General features: G+C 44.0%; 1 long non-coding RNA gene across 1 annotated transcript; it reads left to right on the top strand.

The window, feature by feature from the left end:
* Positions 1-524: 524 nt before the first annotated feature.
* LOC118101353 lies at positions 525-16,685 on the top strand. Its single transcript, XR_004694523.2, has 4 exons — positions 525-709; positions 1,211-1,266; positions 1,466-1,540; positions 16,550-16,685. It is a non-coding gene; the product is annotated as an uncharacterized LOC118101353 (long non-coding RNA).
* The last annotated feature ends 2,733 nt before the right edge of the window (positions 16,686-19,418 follow it).

Raw genomic sequence — 19,418 nt, 5'->3', positions numbered from 1 at the left:
ATAAAAACTCATTACACTTTCAGCACTTCATTCCTTATCGGTTTCTTATCTCCTATTGAAAAGCATCTTAAAGTGGACTTGCATTGAGAAAGCACTGATTTATTTCTGCAGGGAAATGAGGAACAGCTGGAGACAGGGTGGAGAAAACAGGACTGATATCACATCAGGTGAGAAATCACACGTTACCCTCGTTAGAATCTTAGTTATGTGAAAGAATATCCTCTCACAATCAGGAGCATGAGAGTGATGAAGTGTTTGACCTTCACTTCCATCACCCTGTCAGGTGATGAACCTGTAGTGGGTTCAGTGGTGGGAACAGTGGAACTAACTTCCCAGGGCCCCACAGGGTAGAGGGGGGGCCTTAAAAAGCCTGAATGATCCAAAAATAATAAAAAATAATACTATTATTAATTTAATTTGTAATAACTTAATGAAAACGGCTGAAACTGACTGAATAGATCCATTGATTGACTGGAAATTGCATCCAGAAATAGTGGAGGCTCCCTGGAGTCACCTGTCTCACCCCTACAGAACAAATGGTTCAGTCCTTCCCCGCACGTGTCCCTCGCGTGAAGGTAATCAGAGTCAGTGAGTGACAGCTGGAGAAGTGACGTTCAATCAGGAAACGAGACGTAAAGTGAGAGAAGAAGGAAAAGAGAAGGAAACAAACAGGGCGGACGAGTCGTGATGGATGTCTCTCCACAGGAAGGTGAGTCCATCCATCACTACCAGTTAAACCAATTAAACCACTGGCTGTTCGTGTGTCGCAGGTTCTCAGCTCTCTGATGTTCATGTAGCCGAGGGTTTAATTCTCCTTTACTTTAAATGTCATGGTAAAATACGAGCTGAACAAAGTGGACTCGAACCAGGACCACGTGTCCGTTTATTTCTCTACATCTGGTCAAGTCCCGCTCAAAGAGAACCACCACTTCCGCTGGTGACCCCTTCACAATACAAGTCCCAAACAGATACGACTGCTTATGATGACAGGAAACTCAAATTCACTGAGCAACCTTTCACAATAAGGCACCTGGAGAGAGAGAGAGAGAGACCATTGCCCTGCACCTGAAGTTTTTTTTACATAAACTTTTAATCTAACTTCAACCTTTTTGAGGTGTCTGGTGTGTTCAGGGTCACAAGTATCTTATCTCCTATTGAAAAGCATCTTAAAGTGAACTTGCATTGAGAAAGCACTGATTTATTTCTGCAGGAAAACGACGAACAGCTGGAGACAGGGTGGAGAAAACAGGACTGATATCACATCAGGTGAGAAATCACACGTTACACTCGTCAGGATCTTCGTTGTGTGAAGGAATATTCTCCTAACGGGCAGTTTATCTCACAATCAGTGAGGATGTGAGCGACGAAATGTTTTCCCTGCTTCTCTGGTAACAGATTTTTACCTGTAGCGTCTTGTTTGTCATATTTTTTCTCTGCTGATTAGTCCGAACACTTGTCATTACAGTGCTACCCGTCCCCACCTGTCCACTACAGTGCCACTGACGAGCTTCAGCACCCGAACCAGTCGCTCATCATGTAAGTAAGTAAATCCCAAAATGCACAGTTTGTCAACCAACATTATTGCTTTTAAATCGAGTGCAAGAGACAACCAGTAAGTCCTGGTCGGAGGTTGAAGTGACCTGCTGCTGGTGGTAGAAGGTAGAAGCAGGTCAGAGACGCACACAGGTCTATGCACTTTATATGATAGGATGAGGATCTTAGAATAAATTCTGACTCTAATGGGAAGCTAATAAAACAGGATGGGCGAGATCATCTTGCAAGTTGTTCCTTAACCTTTTAGGATCAGTTGAAGAATTCTCATCTTAGCATTTGATCACCAAGGGCCGTGGTTACGGGCTGTGATCTCCTGTCGTCTGGTCGCCAATGCGCGCTGCTTTAACCTTTTTATATTCGGTCGTCACGTCTCTCTGTCTTCATGCTAAGTGTTAATCTGCCCTTTTTGAAAAGTGATTTAACCACACGTTGCCTCCTGGTTCGGCTTTTTGTTCTCACAGCACAAATTCTTACAATAATCAAGACAAAACAAACGTCATTGGTTGTAATAATCTAAACATATTTAGTTAACCGGGAATGTTATTGGAGAAATACAAGGGAATCACGAGGGCTCGTTAAAGATTTTCTCAGAGAGGGAAAGTGTCTCTGATATCGAATATTTCACCACGTCCCCTTTTATGAAGGAGGGAAGATGCTCTGCTAATGGTGTGATAAATTAATCCACACAAGCAGACGCAGGTGAAAGTGGAAACGGAGCCGATACCGGCAACAATGCGTCTGCCGGGAGGATGTCTGAGGCTTTTATGAAGCCTATTTCTGGTAATGGGTGGAAAGGGAGTGATAACGGGCTGTTTGACTCTGAGGAAGTAAAAATATGTTTCTCAGATTTATCAAGAACGTCGTGAATTAGACTCTTGAAAGCCGGAGCCGGGTCCCAGCGAGTTCACTTCGGATAAAAATATTGTTATAAGCGGGTTTTAAACTCCCATTTGCATAATCAACTTAATTCGTGACCTGTAATGGTAATAGATTCTCAGTGAGTCCTACAGGGCAGCGCTCTTTTCTGCTGTTCTACTGGGGCTACTTGTCTATAACACGTCTCCACTGAATCACACAGGTCCCTTTTAGTATCTTGGTGTATTTAGTCGTCGTTCAGTCTTCTTCCAGTTTGAGCATTAACTGTGTAAAGATGGACGAGCGATCTCTTTTAAATACCTTCTTAAAAACATACTTTTATCAGAGAGCCTTTCCTGATTTTACCTGACTTTTAGTGTTAAAGTTATTTTAGATGAATATTGTAAGTTAAATATTGGATCCCTCAATACGGAGGAGGTGTGTTAATGCCCTATACTGCAGCCACCCACCAGGGGGCAGTCAAGATGTTTTGGCTTCACTTGTCTTTTGACGTTCCGTCTTCCATCTTTATATTTAGATGAAAATCTTGTCGGAAAATGTTTTGAAGTTTGTATTTCAAGTATGAGGAAGCAGGAGGATATTGTCTTGGTTGTCTTTTGGGACATTCTACCAAGAGAAGTTCTGGGAATTGTCCGAAAGCAGTTTGAGTTTCACAGGTTAAAAAGTAGGACGTGGGATCTATTTTTCCAGGATCTATTTGTTTTACTTACATTAGTTCGTCTGTCGTCTGTAGATGGACAAAACATCAGCCGGTCAGAGAGAAGAGCACTTTGCTTAAATCCCAACCAAAAAGAAAAGCCATGGTGGTTTCAGATTCCTTCGAGATGCGATTTTTGTTTTACGTTATGTTGTTTTAAAAGTAAAACACGCAGATAAAGTGCAGGCTTCAGAGTCGGGTTCTAATTCAGGGATTTTTCGCTGTGACGTGGACACAGTGTGACCTTCCGACCGGGTTTGTGTGACAGCACGAGAACCGCAGTGAAAGGTGTCCCGTTAATGAGGCGAGGTGAGACATGAGACCCAGAGACGGATTCTGCAGAGAAGGGAGGTGTCAACGAGCTGGATGGAAAGAGCAGAGTCGGACGCCGAGCTGTCGATGGACACCTTGACGAGCTGTTGTCCAGCGCAGCCGTAACAAGCTGCGGGGGCCTCACCCCTTTTCCTCCTCCCTATCCAGTTCCCCTTTGGCCTCGGCTGGGCCTCGCCGTCTGGGTCCTCGGCGCCTGGAATCCCGGTAATAACGCTGGAATTGATCGCGGTGCCTGGGATGGCCAATTACAGCCTCCATGGCATCTAATGAGGGGCAATCGCTCTGGTGGCAATTACTGCGAAAGTACAGCGGCCCACAACTGAGGCGGAGAGCTGAGAACGCAAGAAAGTGCAAGCGAGACAAATACAGAGCCTCACTGCTGCAGATACATGTGGAGCAAAGTCCAGCCTCGCAATTTAACTATGGTTTTATTGCAATTATTATGAAAAACTGAAGGTAATCACACTTTTAAGAACATTAGAATTTTGAATGAAAAGAAGAAATGCAGTCTCCTGTAACCTCCCACTCCCTGCACAAACACTGGGCATTAATGGATTTTGACAGAGGAGCAAAATGCCGGTCGTCGGTTTAATTCTGCTCATGCGTTTCCTCTGCTCTTCTGTCACCATCTCTCTGTGGTTGCTGGAGCCGTCTGCACATCTAACACGACTCCGTCTTTATGATCTCGCTGCCTGTTTTGGATGTCTGACTTTCAGAAACTATTCCTTTTACTCTCCCCACACTCCTTTTTATATTTTTTTTCCTGTTGTGTACAGATCTTCTCTCATCTCCCCTCTTTTCACTCGCTGCATCTCTGCCGCTGTGTAACTTTAATATCTGGGTTTAGAACAAGGACAGAGGCTGCAGCTCGGTGACAGTCAGACATGGGGGAGCAACACAAACACCCTTCAAAGCTCTTTCTCTCTTTTTTTTAAGGGAGGGATGAGAGAGACACAGCTATGAGAGTATCTGATTGAGGCTTTGGCGTGAACATGCCAAAGGAAGCTGTGGGCCTGTAGCTTTCATTAGACTAAACACAGACACACACACACACACACACACACACACAGACACACACACACATGGACATTGTTAGCTAAGAGCGAGAGCGAGGTGCGGAGAGAGGGGTGGAAAGGTTACAAGATAATCAACACTCCCTCTCCACCATAAACCCACACAATAAAGACTTGACATCAATATGCCAGCGCAGTCATCACCACAATGCTGCCTGGCACTGAAGGGGGAAGAGGCTCCACAGTACGTCCTCACTGATTAAACCACGATGAGTGTGTGTGTGTGTGTGTGTGTGTGTGTTGGAGAGTTTACTTTTAATTAGTACAAAAAAGTTTTGTTTGCCTGTTTTATTCTGGCACGTGAGACACGGCGTTCAATTGGGATCTCGACAGAAGGAAACGATGGAGTAAGTGTGTTATTTTTAATGTGATGGGAAACTAACATCTCACAAGAGAGAGGTGGAGACAAATCAGATTCATAATCATGTTCAGGTATCGATCACCGGCTCCTTGTGTTAATCTTATCTGTTATTATAACACACACATATTGTAAACCGCTGTGTTCGATAGACTAGAAACTTCACAAGATAAGTTAATCCTGTATTAGTCCCACTGTGGGGAAATTTTAAAATAGTAGAAATATTTGTTAGCATGAAAAATATCCTGTACACCCGTATAAATATATTCATATACCACAGCTACTTGACAGCATTGGAAACATAACAAGTGCCTTATTCTCACGCAGCACTTAACACTAATACGTTTCTATTCTTGACAACTTTGTCTCCATCGAGTGGGGAAAAGTTGTTTCCTAGTAACGGCTGAAATGCGTCGTCTTCCAGGCTGAAACGTCAAAGCTTCACCCTCGGCCAATCGGAAGCATTCGTTCTCTGAAAGTACATCATAATAGCGCATGTTAAACTTATTTTTAACACTTTATTAACTTCCAAATAACATTTCTAGTCGAGTTTTTGAACGACTCGCTGTGTTGTCTCATGTTTTACAGAAAGTTTGTGCAGCTATTGACAATATTTGATTAGAAAACATCGGACTGACACTTCCTGTTGTGTACCTTTCCTTCCTACGGAGCGTCACTCAGTTTATTTACAGAACAAATTAGCGAGCTGAGTTTAATTACATCACTGGACATATGTTTGTCCAGCAGTTACACCTGCTCGGGGCTTACAAGGGATTACAGAGTCATCACTTTGTTTTCCTGTCCGTCCACTGGACACTAATCAAACTCTCCCAGCCTCCCTCTCTCTCTCCCCGAACCTTTCACCCCCCCCTTCCCACAATCCTCGGCGTCGAGCGGCCCTTTGGAGCAATTAGCTGATAAGTTAATATTTTTATTCAAGTATTACACTGAGGGCGGAGGAAGGAGATAAAGGTGCAGTGGAATGTGTCCGAGTCGCTCTCTCCGTGAAGCTGCCTCTGGCCTTTAGATGGCAGCAACATGCCACTCCATCACAGGCAGGGCGGCAGAGGGAGGTGGCGGCAGATTCATGTGCAGAGCCAAAAAACAAAGAGACATAGTTAGAGCTCATTATTTCTTTGATTCTTTAATTTTTCCTCATGTCTTCATCCAAATCTTTGTGACTGGTAATAGGCTGTCTCTTCCAGTGAGATGAAACTCCCCCCCCGTCTTTCAATAAGAAAAAGATCCTAAAAAAAAACCCAGAGCTGCGTCTCGTGTAAGTTTGATGTCTCCTGCGTGTAATTGAACTTGATGAATGCTGGCGTTGTTTTTTTTTTCTTCCTGTGAACACGCGTTGTCCTTTCAACCCCCATGTGACATATCTGGGCCGGCCGGTTTTATTTTCAGAACGCGATCCGTCACCTGTCTGCCGACGAGCTCACGTTTGAATTGTCAATTATCTGTAATCGTGAGAAAGTTTTGTCTTGGTTTCTTTTTGTTCTTGCAGTTGAAACTCTGTAAAAGGCTTCTCTCCCTAATTTAGACGCTGATATTCATTCTGAGGAGATATTTTTACATTTCTGCAGATGTCAATATTTTCCCCCGTTGACAATGAAGCGGAGGGAAAATGTTGTAATAAGGCATCTTTTGGAACGCCTCAAAATATCAGGTCCTGAGATGTGGGATAGATTTTCAGAAACTCGTGTTGGAGCAGCTGTCACACGAGTTTTCAGGAACGACACCGGATTTATTTTGAGAAACACTGAAGTCATGACTCCAACCCTGCAGGTGTTTGTCCATGTTTTGCATTTGTAAATCTCTACAGCTGGAATTATTTCAACACAATAGCAATTTTATACTAAACCCTTTTCCGACTGTTGCTATTGAAATATAACAAATATCTTGTGTTCTGGACTGAGACAAGACAAAGAATCTGAACATGCACATCAGAAGATGACCTGGGAAAGAGTTTAATCCAATTAAACTCTTAAGAATCCAAGTTTAGCTAATTCTATCTCCTTTATAATCCACCAAACTTGCAGGAAGATGTTTCAGGTAGAGCCATAATGAATCTCATTGTTTTAATTTAACATTTTAAAGATATTGACTGTACGGAACATTAGAATAACTTCCAGTATATTGAATGTGGCGCCTCAGAATCCCAAATCCCCAGAAACGATAAAGCAGACATGTCGTCGCCCCTGAGTTTTTGAAGCATCCATTCAATACTCAAATGTTTTCTTGTTTTTTTACTTTTATGACATTTTGTTCACCTGAGGAGGCGGAAAACACATTATTTAACAATTCACCGGTGTCATTTTGAGTTTGTTGCAACGAGATCTAATAAAAAAAAAGTTAGTCTGACTAAACCGTGGACACTCAACCTCCACCTCCCCAGAAAGAGAGAAGAGGGAGAGAGCAGGCGAGAGAAAAGGAAGGAGAAACACCTATGAACTTAATTACCCAATGAATAATTAATGTTTGATTGCAGCGTTCCCCCAGGCTGTCAACACAAGATAATTTATCATAAGATTATAATTTATCACTAATTGCTTTGGCAAGAGGTTTATGATTAGAATAATTTGCTTATTAAATGCACAAATTTTATTAAGCGGCAAACTTTTTCGGTGTAAGGTATGTATTGATTTAGCCGAGCCCCACACCTCCGTAGGAGAGGGAGCCGGTAAATTGCGTTTAATCGAGTTACACATTCGGGATTAAAAATAGTTGTTTGCTCAGTCATAATGCAGTCGTGTTTTCCATAATTTAGTTAAACAAAACAGGTGATTATTCTAATGCAGTGAGATGCATTCGACCCAGGGAGCGACTTTTAGCACAGAAGAGGTGCGTCAGTATCTTCAAAGCCGAGAAAGGCAAAGACTTAAGCTCCTCCGTGGATCCTGTTTACTCCTCTAAGCTGTAATGCCTATTTAGATGGGGGGAGAATTTGAATTGTTTGTCTGCGGCATAATGAGTGTTTGTTGTCTGGCGTGGAAATCTTTTGCGGAGTCGTCACAGTATCGCAAGCTCCCGGCAGGACAGGTGGAGGGTTTGCGTATCGGCACTCAGGGTTTGTCTTTGTCGCTCCGCAGCCAACTTTGGTGATTACGCGTTTTAATCTGCTCACTCGTCTTCGGTTTCACAGATATAAGCACAATTGCTTTCGTTTCCTCGTCTGCTTATTGGCTGTCGTAGAGATTTCAGTGTAATTTAGCAAGCAAAAGGTTAAAAGTTGCTCCACGTGAGTCGTATTAAGGCATATTTATGAATGTAGAAAACATAAACGGGACTTTTCAAAGCATTGTGAAGGAACCTGCAGTTTCAAACGCTGCAAACTGTGTCGTATGCTTCACGCCGAGTGGGGACCACTTTAAAAAACAGGCAAAATGTAAAAGCACAAGTTAAACAAGTCAAACCTCAGCAGCAGAGAGATTTGACTAAACATGGTAAAAAAAATTACAGCCTTTTTAAAAAATACCTCGGGTTGAATGAAACCCCTTCGAGACGCAGTTACATTGAACATTTTTATGTTTGAGCGTCGGCTGGAGTCCCGAGTAAAACGTGAAATAATACTTCAGTGTTTATCCTCAGTGTCGTTAACTCTTGTTTTTCTCGTCAACCCTTTAAAACACAACGTAAAGAGCTAAATTTGTGTTGCAGGCACAAATTCATTCACACTCATTCCGTGCGGTTCCATTTTGCTCATGATGCTGGTTAATATTTGATTATTATTACGTTTTAAAACATATTTATTGGGCGTTAAACCTTTTATTATAGCATGAAAGGGGAGGGGGTAAGTCCATTGAAGACTCAAGCCTCCGTACATGAGCTATTGGGTTTCCTGTTTTATTATTAATGTGTTTTTCCTCTTGGGCCACGTCGAATACGATTTATTGATCTTTTTTAGTGGGTTTAATAAGCTCAGTGGGTTTTGTTCAGCATAAAAATTACAGCCTGACTCGTGATTTATCGGTTACTCTCACACAAATACAGGTTTGTGTTTGTTTGCTGATGTGAAAACTTGTTTTGCAGAAGAAAGTTGCACTTGTATTTACATTTCATATTAAACATCATGTTCATTTTCTCGATTTTAAGTTTGATATTTGCACAAGTTCGATAATTGCATTTGTCACAAGGCTTTGACAATGACATTTTAGGAATGATAATTATTTTTAATATCTATATATATATTTAATCGGTCAGGCTTTAATAAGAATACCTGCTGTCCAGTCAATGTGAGAGGACGGGAGAGGAAGGGGCTGAGGGCCACTATAACACTCGGCAACACTCTCACCTCACAGTGTGCACACGTCACTAAACGTTACCCTCAACACACAAACACTTCCCCGCACACACACACACACACACACACACACACACACCTCCAGCTTTGTCTGTCTCGCTGGCTGGGAAAAGGATGGTGTGTGTTTGTGTGTCTGCAGCTGTAAGGTGCTCTTATCAGGCTGCTGATGGAGCTGGACAGATATCAGTTCTGGTGGCGAAGACATGGACTACAAATGGCACAGATAGTAACTCATTTTGACACACACAGACACACACAGACACACACAGCAGGAGACGCTCTGTGCTAAAGGGTTTGGCAGATGTGTTGAAACCGTCAGACAGCCAATCAGAGGATCGATGGCAGCCGTGACTCGCCCAATGACCCGCGCTGTTATCTCCGCTGGCCATCCCCCCCCCCATTTCCACCACCGTCCTCTCTGTCCCCTCCTGGATTTTTTTCAATGTTTGCCTTTCGTTTTGTCTCTTTCTCTTCTTCATCAGTCGCTAAAAAACTTTTCCCTCTTCCTCTCTCTGTCCGTGGCTCGGTCCCATCCCCTCCCTTCTTCTCCTCAGTTGCTGGCAGTCTGGTTTTTCTGGTCTAATGAACCTGGGGGGTCTCAGGGCAGCCTCCGCTGGGTTGATTAGGATCCTCATTAAAGAGAGGACCAGACCCAGACTCCCTCCCCTCCCTCCCCTCTTCCTCCCTCTTCCTCCGTCCATCTCATTTTTTCCCTCCCTCCCTCCTTCCAGCCTGCCGTGTTACACAAAGTGCCATTTTTAATTACCGCTGCTCGTCCTGAAAAAGAAGACCCATTATACATATCTGTGGGGGTGTGTGTGCATGTGTGCGTTTCTCTTATTTCATTGATCTGTTGTATTAGACTGAGCGTATAAGTGTAAACTCCATGGGAAGGTTTGTCACGAAAAAAACAGACATCACGAGGCAACTAGCCGGCATTTTTCTTATAACTGGGAGAAATACAAATAAGCGCAGCGGTCTTTAATGTTCGCTTTAGACTCACTTCCCTGGTTGCAGGCGGCAGTAATGAGCAAAAACACAACTTGTTTAGAGACAGAGCAGGCACAGGAAAGAGAGGACGACGCAGAGCCAAAATAAATGAGGTAGTTTAAAGTTTGAGGAGGAAGAGAAAGAATAGAAAGATGGAGTTCTGTAAATAAAAGGGAGGAGGAGGAGGAGGAGGGTGAAGTCTGTTTTGTTTTTTGCTGCTGTGCTCAACGACGGGATCAGATCAGATCAGCGCTGCTCCAGAGGATGCTCGGGGCCAAAAACTAAATCTGATTATGTCGCCTGAGAAGACTAATCTCTCTCGGATCTGTCTTCGTCTAATTCCAAAAACAATACTGTAATCTGTGTGTGTCTGTGTGTGTGTCTGTGTGTGTTTGCCGCTAACCAGGGTCATTCACTTGGATTGACTGGCACTTTTTCTATCTGATTTCCCAATATTAATGGTAACGTCACACAAACGTTGAAATAATGAACAACAATGATCAGTTGTTTGATTACAAAGTTGCTGGATAATCAGACTAAATTGAAATCTTGTTTTCTCTCAATTATTCAGTCCACCATTGTGTTCATGATTGTTTTGTCCATAGAGTATAGATAAAGATGAATGAAGCCAAAGTATCCTTGATACAAACGCTGCTAAGATGACACACTGCAGTATTGATCAATGTTTTCTTTTAACACATTTTTGTGGCCATTATTCCATCTTTGGTGTAGATGGACAACGTCCCTGTTTTTAAACCTGACAGTTTATAGTAAACACAACATTGGAGCCTATCAAATCACTGCAGAGAACTCAGGTGCCTCGATGATCCGTCGGATTAATTCTAAAAACAAGAGTCCAGCTTGTTTCCCCTGTTCGAATTTCCTGTTTCCAACCAACAAGCCTGGTTGACTGGTGTGTGTTTGGTTGGTGATTCAGTGAGAAGAGGAGGAAAAAACCCATAAGGCGACGCCAGCATGTATTTAATTTCCTGTCAGTTTATCGGTTTTGTCGATGTTGAGGAACTATGACCAATCTTTCTCGTAATACGTTGGAAAATGTTAACTTCCGAGTTGCCTTTAACTCAGCGTTAAACTGTTGGTTGGTCTAAAACAAGCAATTTGAAGTTGTCAACATGAGCTCTGGGACATTTTTTACCATTTTCTGATATTTTAAAGGCTAAATAATGAATTCAATGTAAAAAAAAAAAAAACTAAAAAACTTTTTGGATTCATCCTTTTTGAAACTGTTAGTTTCAGACCTAATTAAGTATAAAATGTCCTCTTCTAATATGACTATTTAATATATACGGTTCAGCAACCTTTGAGAAAGTTCTGTTCTGTGATGCTTGTTCTTATATACACACACACACACACACACACATTCTGTCATAATGCATTAGGTATCAGAACCGCTCAGTGAGCAATCAGATAAGGCCCCCCCCACCACACACACACACACGCTGGTTCTGCTCACTGACTTCCTGTTAGCGCACCCGTCCACTAATTAGATTCCATTAAAGGTGGCATTCATAACTCTGGAGGTTTCTTTGGCGGACGCACCACTCAGTGTTAAAAATACTCCCAATTAGACACGGCTCCGCCGCACCATCACGTCCGACCGCCCTCGCTCCGCCTCGACAGGCGTTCGACTCCCGACCACCAGAAAGTCACAAGAAGTTTTTATTTTTTTTTCCTTCTCCTCTGCAATGGTCTGGCAACTCCTGGAAATTGAGGGTAGAGATAGAGATCGTTCTCACGTGGGCGGGGGGGAGGCAGAGGGTTTATCAACAAATGCAGCACTTGTGGGGTTTAGTGGCCAAAGTATCGGACTCGGTATGAACTCCCCAGGTGGCTGATGGGAAGGCAGAGCGGGGGCTGTACCCCGGCCAAATATCAGCGTTGTCTTCCCCCTTTGTCTCCATTTGCTCTCCTCATGGTGCCGTCTTTATCCGTCGCTCTCTTTATCAATGGCTGAAGCACCTGCTATTGGCGTCGGCTGCCGACTTGTGATAAAAAACGTGTGACCATATCTCAGCCCTCTCCCCCTCGTCTTCACCTTCTTTTCATTTTAAAGAATGAAGAAGAGATGAGGAGGAGGAGGGAAAGAGTCTGTGCTGGTATTTTGGGTCCCCACCCTCCGTCTCTGCTGTTCCGTCTGTCAGCACGCCAGCAGCATCCAAGCTAACCCGGGCCGGCGTCGGGAAATGTCACTCGGTACATTAGCATTTAGCCACCCCGCTCTGCTGTCAATCTAGGTTTATCTTTGACACCCCCTATGGTCTATCACCTTAGCTCACAGCCCCCCGCCCTCCCTCCTCCCTCCCCAGTTAGTCATTGTACTAATAAGGCGGAGGGACAGTAGAATTTATCAGGGTTAGACACTCCGGCCCCACCAGTCATTACTCATCCGCAGACCAGGACATGCCAACAGTGGCTAATTGCTTTCTTTAACATTGGCACATGTGACATTCAGCGGCGTCTTCAGTACAGGAAGATGGGAGAGACTTGTCTTCTGTGGTTGAAGAGCGAGTTCCGTGCACCTCATGTTCGTATCAGAGTCTCGGGGTTTTCTAGCTTTCTCTCAAAGACGAGCAGATCGGGTTTAGGTCGAGTGGAGACTCTAAAGCACCAGCTCATGCTTCTGCGTCGAAGCTACGCTGTACCCGGACGTGCACCTCCCCAAAGATGTAACTTCACCTCGAGGCGACGCGGACTTCAAGAGCTGTGATTGGTTCGCTTGGTTGCATCGTATCTTCGGCAGACTCGCCGTTGTTCTGAAGACCAGCATGTAAACTCTACTAGTTTTTCCGGCAGTGTAATTGCAGCGTGACTCACACACAAACACCTACGCACAACTATGAGCGCTCTGCCCCGTGCATAGGCTACGTGCACACCTATAGTGTAGCTTCGACTTCAAGGAATAAGTGGTGTTGATAACGCTGATACCCATAGTTCTCCAAAAGGCTCATATCGGTGGTTTTTATCATCCAAACGATGAATTGCTCGTGCTTTAGTCAAAAAGAAACCGTTGACATCTGTAGGAGCAACGCGGCCTAAAAAGGAAACCAGCTCTGTTGAGATGTTTGAGAATCATTTATCTTGAGTGTTTCTTTTTGTCCTTTTTTTTAAACGACTGCCAACCATAAGACCAGATAAGGGGAAACACTGGCCATTTGTTTAAATGATTGAAAAGACCCATGTTTCTCTTCTTCGCCGTCCCGCCCTGTGAAAAAGAAACTAAAAAGGATCTCGGTGATGCTGCTGAACTGGCCAAATTTATAAAACAAAAGACTTATGCTCAAATTTATTTTGATAAATTGCGGATAATAGGGATCTGCTTTATGGCCACCTCACAAACGGTCCCAGGAAACCTCCCACAGAGCTTATTCCATATACCTCTTAATGTGAAAGTAAAGGCGGGCGCAGAGGAATCTAGTCTAGGAGGCAAAAAATTGTAGCGTAAGCATTTTCCTTTTGTTGTGAGCAAAGGGGGGGATTATTCATCAAAGTGATGTGGACGGTCCAATATCTCGCAAAGCTCTTTGTTCTGCTCGGTGGCAAAAGATTAATGAACAGACCGGACTGACATTTCCAGCAGGACAGACATTGATCTGGAGGCATTTCTGAAGATCCTCCATTGTCCTGTTTACCTCGCAAACAATGGATGACAGTGAGAAAATATCCGTGCTGTCTCCACACTTCGAGCCCAGTGGCTGGATAAACACTCGCTAATCCAAAGGGCAAAAACTGAGAGTTTCATAAGCTACTTTATTTGTTATTAATCAGGAATTCTTTCATGGCATCTAAAGACATTTTTTTGTTGTTGTTGTTTGTTGTTTTCATGTGTTTTATTTAAGAAACTGACTGGCGCCTGCTGATAGAATTTGTTGGCAGCGCCTCGACAGTCAACGGGGACCTAAACTATTTCTTTTCGGGAAATCAAACGCATTCAAGCCATTCGGGTTCCTGACCTACAGCGAGAGCAGAAACAAGTAGCAGAACTTTTCTTTTTAGGGGGGGGGACATTTAAATGAGCCAACTCTCTCGATTTCCCCGTCGACTTGATCTAGTATTGCTAAGAATTGCTGACTGGAGGGTGTTGCCAATTTTTTTGGTTTGCAAACCTATTAAATGTCCCTTGGTTTTGGCGAGCATTATCGGCCGCCATTATCGTCAATACACTGTGTTTTACTTGTTTTCCTTTCGTTGTTTACTGTGTAGACGTCCAGGTTCAATTGGAGTTTGGGTATTTTGGGTATTGACAGTGGTGCAACTCCTCTTTTTTGTGTGCTGAAGTTGTTTTTCTCTTCATTACTGAAACCAGAATATACCAGGTCCACTGAGAGGATGTATGATGTCAAACCAACGCCAAACTGTGGCACTCAAGTTCTCCAGGATCTCATCAACACACAGATATACAGGAACAGTTGAATATCTTTATTTAATCCATTTCCCACCTGCTTACACGGAGGAGGCAGGTTTTACGACCTATAGTACAGCCATCTACCAAAGGGGGGGGGTCAAATATCCATCTATACAATGGCTTTAACTACACAACCTTTACCCACAACACTTAACACCCAGCTATACCTTCATGTGATGATTGTGGTCCAGAGTGCAGAAAAGTTGTGTTGAGTTACTTTTCACTCACCTTCCCCTTTTCCTTTTTGAAGTTGGACAAAATCATTAAAACTTCGGCTTCACATGACCCAAATTATGATTTATGGCAAACGATACTGGATGCAGGAGCCCTGCATTACCATAGGGTTCACTGAGCGGATGCCAGCTGCTGTTTTTGTGTTAATTTTGGCATCTTAAGAGTCAGATCCTGGCCAGAAACATCAAGGAATGGACCAAAAGCCGCCGACGAGCTGCAGCTATCTGTGAATTGTCTCTGTTTCGTCTGAAGAAAAGAGCCAGAAACTGCAGAGGACGCCCGATACCCCCCCGGGCCGGGTTAAAGGCTCTTTGCCCTGTGCCAGTCATATCACCATAACCCAGCGCTGTCTGATTACTATGCCTAATGCGAGCAGATGGACGCCCACTGTTGCTTGGCCAATCAAAATAATGTCATTATAGTGGAATAATGGCGACGGTTGCCAGTAAAGCCAGGAAGGAGGGAGAGATGAAGGGAAGACGAGTTGTTTTTATTGTCCCCGAGAGGCCAGTAAGATCCAATCAGCAGGGTGTGACTTACAGTGTGGGAGCCCCAAGCCCATCCACAGCACCTCCCCTCCACTCCAACTATCACCTCCGCTGACAGGCCGGGGAGCTCGGGGAGCCGGCTCCATAACGAGGAGAGGGGAAGTGTACATAAACACACTGGGAGAGCACAATGGCCTGTTTTCTGTTTGATTTCTGTGCAGTATGAATTAATAAGCATGTGGGGATGATATGCATTTGTGCTTGTGTAGGACTTTTGCATAGGCTGCTGATATCGTGTGTATGTGTGTGTGTGTATATTTGGCCGGCTCTCCAGTTATTGCTTTTGAAGTTGTTAATTAAACCCTCAACCATCTGGTAGCTCAATGAAATTACACTGAGCTCCTCAGCCATGAAAAAAACATGACTGACTGAGTGACTAAATGAATAAATAAAAAAGATTAATAATTTAATAAATGCTTCAAATATCTCTTGTCTAAGTGAGGGGAAAAACAAGAAGTCTTATTAATGTAAATTTCCATGCTCCGTGCTGTCACCCCTGTTGCGCGTGTTTGTGTGTAAGTGGGTGTTGCCCGCCGTGCGTTTGAGTGCACGTGCATGCTCACGGAGGCTCGCAGGTGAATCAAAGACAGCTGTCAGTGCATCAACCTCCTGATCCCCCCCCCATGTCTTCTTTCTCTCTCCTCTCTCCCCCTCTCTCTTCTCTCCCTCTCTCTTTCTCCCTCCCTTTCCTCCCCTCTCTGTCGAATGCAGCGCGCCTCCATGCGTTGCAGGAAACACACACGTCTTGTGTAGATTTCCATGTGGACGAGTCTGTTTGTAGAACATGAGTGAGGAGTGGAAGAGGTATATGGATTTTAATCTTTAATAGCCCACTGCTGCATGCATCCGGCTGCTGCTGTGCTATAACTCAACATAATGCACTGGACCACAATGTTTTATAGTCTCAAATGTTGCACTGGTGCCATTCCCCCATATGGTTGCATGCAAAATAATTGCATTTCCATTAAAATACATTATGTTTAAGTGCTGGGCAATGATGAAGATTTTCTCATGAGACGTGTTTCATCCCGGCGAGTATCTGGACAGGATGTTATAAGCAAAGAGTACAAGGTAATTGAATTAGTGCATCTATGTTACGAAGATGAATGCAGCCTCTCAGGGGGAAGCAGGTTAATGGTCGGCGTGCTCGTGTTTTTCAGACTTTCACTTGTAAAACTGCAGCTCAGAGAAATGAGGACACCAGACATTAGCGGATGATGGCTGTGACTCACGAAAAAGGAGACATGAGAGACAATACAGTCGTGATTCAGTGGAAGAAGCCAACGGAGGGTTTATCCGAGCTGAAGTAGCTGAAGTTGGAAGAGGTCAAAAAACTTCTGGGTATTTCTTGTGTCAGGAATCAGCGTGAGAATGGACGTTGTGTCTCCACCTCCTCCAGAAAGGAAGCTGAAATATCCTGGATGTTGGACTCTTGCGCCGAAAGACTTCATCTGCAACCAGAGTCTGTGCAGAAGCCATCTTGAGATGGAGCCCCGGCACCAAGTTCCCGCCGACGCGCACGCTCCACCAACCGTGAGTCAATATCAGCTGTCAATCATCTGACGTTTCACCTGTTTGCTATAGCATCAAATAACTACTTCAAACCCAATGTAACACTAACACTTGAAACACACATAATTGTGACTTTTTAGTTTGGCTAATGTCCCGTCCACTAACACGGAGAAAGTAAGATGATATGAACGTTATTGCAGCCAGCCACCAGGGGGCCGTCGTGTATGGAAATGACATGTATTCAGTGGTCTGCACGACCAGGACTCGAACCAGGCACCAGCTGCACTTTCACATCTGGTTGACCTGTTATTGATTTTCCTGTTTCTTTATTGTGTCATCTTCTTGTCATAGTCTGGTCCAGTGTTACTGAAATCAAATAAATCATGAATCTGTGAGCAGAGACAGTTCAGGGTCAGAACTAAAATATATATAAACTGTACTTTCGTGAGCGAAATTCATTCTTTGTAACACACGAGGACATTCTTCTCGCAGCAGAATGAATTTCTTCAAGCTTTGCATTTTGTTACACCTCATTTATATCCTTGTCTGACGGCTCACGTGGCTGCAGACGGGATGTAAATAGCTTCTCCTGAACCTGCTGCTGCTGCTGCTTTCTGGACTGTGCAGCATCGGGTTGGTCACCGAGAGCAACCCAGGGAGTAACAACTCTCTGGATGCACTGAACACAGCAACAACTCATCGGTTTTTAACTGTACCGCAGAGGCAAACTTAAAGATGCGAGTGGGAGGCTGAAACCCCCCGAAACCAGCTGGGAGACAAAAAAGCAGAGCGTCTGGTTTGCTTGGTCAAGAAGTGAGAGAAATACGAGACGGGCTGTGGAAGTGAAAGGGGGATTAATGGATTTCAGACGGAAACAGAGTTAGAGATGCTGTCATTCGTTGCTTCAGGTGGAAATGTCAAGAGAAAAATGGAGTGAGAGAGAGAAGAGAAGCATCACTGGGAGTGAGAGATGCAGCAGATACAGAGAAATGCACATTTTGTTTCTGTAATGCAGTGGTTGATCCCAAAACCTCCAATAAAATCAAAATCAATGCTTGTTTCCTAAGCGGCTGCAGCGAGAAGTCCGTTTTTTTTTTTAGATGGTCACGTTATCTCAAGTGAATTTATCTGGATGTCGCCTTAAAGAGAAGGTTAAATAAACACATTCACATAAACATATATGCAAAATATTTCCCACAAAGTAAAATTCAAGAAGTTAATCATAGTCACAGGATTTAGGGCGAAAAAAGCAAAGTGAAACTGTGCAGAGACATTAGCCAGTGTTCTCCCTCTCAGTCCATTTTTCTCTCTTGTTCTGTGATGAGATTCCATTAGACGCCATTAAATCTCTGCCTAAGAGCCCTCTGAAGCTTCACAATTACAGAAATAAAAAAATAAATAAAAAAGTCGCAATCCTCATCGAGCGCTCTTCTGCATTCGGGGGCCGCCCGGGAGTCGCGTGGGAGCTGTTACACGGGGCCCCTGCAACACACCGAGTCAGAGGCTCGGCAGCGCTGCGGAGCGCGGCTCATTAGAATGACTAAGAGCCCGAATGAAGGCCCTTATGTGGAAGCCATAATGGAGCGGGGCTCTTGTGCCGGAGCCGTAATGGAGGCTCTCGTGCGGTTGCGCCCGTCTCCCCTCCGCGCGGCAGAGGCTTGAGCTGAAACTGCGCGGCTGGAGAGCTGACCCCCTCCGAGTGGCCGCTGAGGGGCTCAAACCGCCGTGTGTGTCTTTGTGTGCCGATGGAGCAGAGGGCCCATCACCGTGGTCCGTAGCTCGGTGAAGTGTGCGGAGGTGGTTCCGCTAAAGGAAATAATTAATCAGGTATTAGAGGTTAGATTATTATGAAATGTCGGTAAACATTGTTTTCTGTGCAGTGATGACGCATCTTTAAAAAAAAACCTCCGCGGCCATAGTTTGTCTTTGCACGTTCGTCTTCCCAGGTCAGATCGTAACCACGCGGATCGCTGTCATGCTGCCATTGTTATTTGTTTCTGCCACAGGGGACTGGCACAAGTTGAATTTTCAAACTGTTCACATATTAGCTTTAAGGCAGAGGCTGTCAGAACATTTTTTTTTGTATAATAACAAGTTGTGTAGAAAGCAGGGAACGATGAAACTAAAGTATTTGTTGGTATGAGAGATAAACAGCCTGCAGGTACTAGGATGTTTTGCATTGAATTTACAGTACACCATAGTTTATTTGACTTTGACTGTGTTTTGTTGCAGTGGTTTGTGTGTTTGGAGTTTTGTTGGATCCACTCCCTCCTCTTACAACACAGTGCAGGTCGACAACTTGCTTTAGAGCTTGACATGGTGAAGTAACACAGTTCTGACTCTGCTGTATCGGTGTGTGTGGTTGTGTATTTACATATTCAATTTGCACATCTTCTCTCTATTGTTAATGTGTAGAATAATTGTTTTTGTATAAGAAAACATGAAAGTTGAAACCGATGTCTGTGAAAGGCTCAATTTGCCCAGTTTTTAATTGGTTTGTCCTTGTTCTACTTTTCT

This window comes from Hippoglossus stenolepis, chromosome 22, assembly GCF_022539355.2.
Source record: "Hippoglossus stenolepis isolate QCI-W04-F060 chromosome 22, HSTE1.2, whole genome shotgun sequence".
In the NCBI taxonomy this organism is placed as follows: Eukaryota; Metazoa; Chordata; class Actinopteri; order Pleuronectiformes; family Pleuronectidae; genus Hippoglossus; species Hippoglossus stenolepis.
This window is presented reverse-complemented; position numbering and strand designations above follow the sequence as displayed.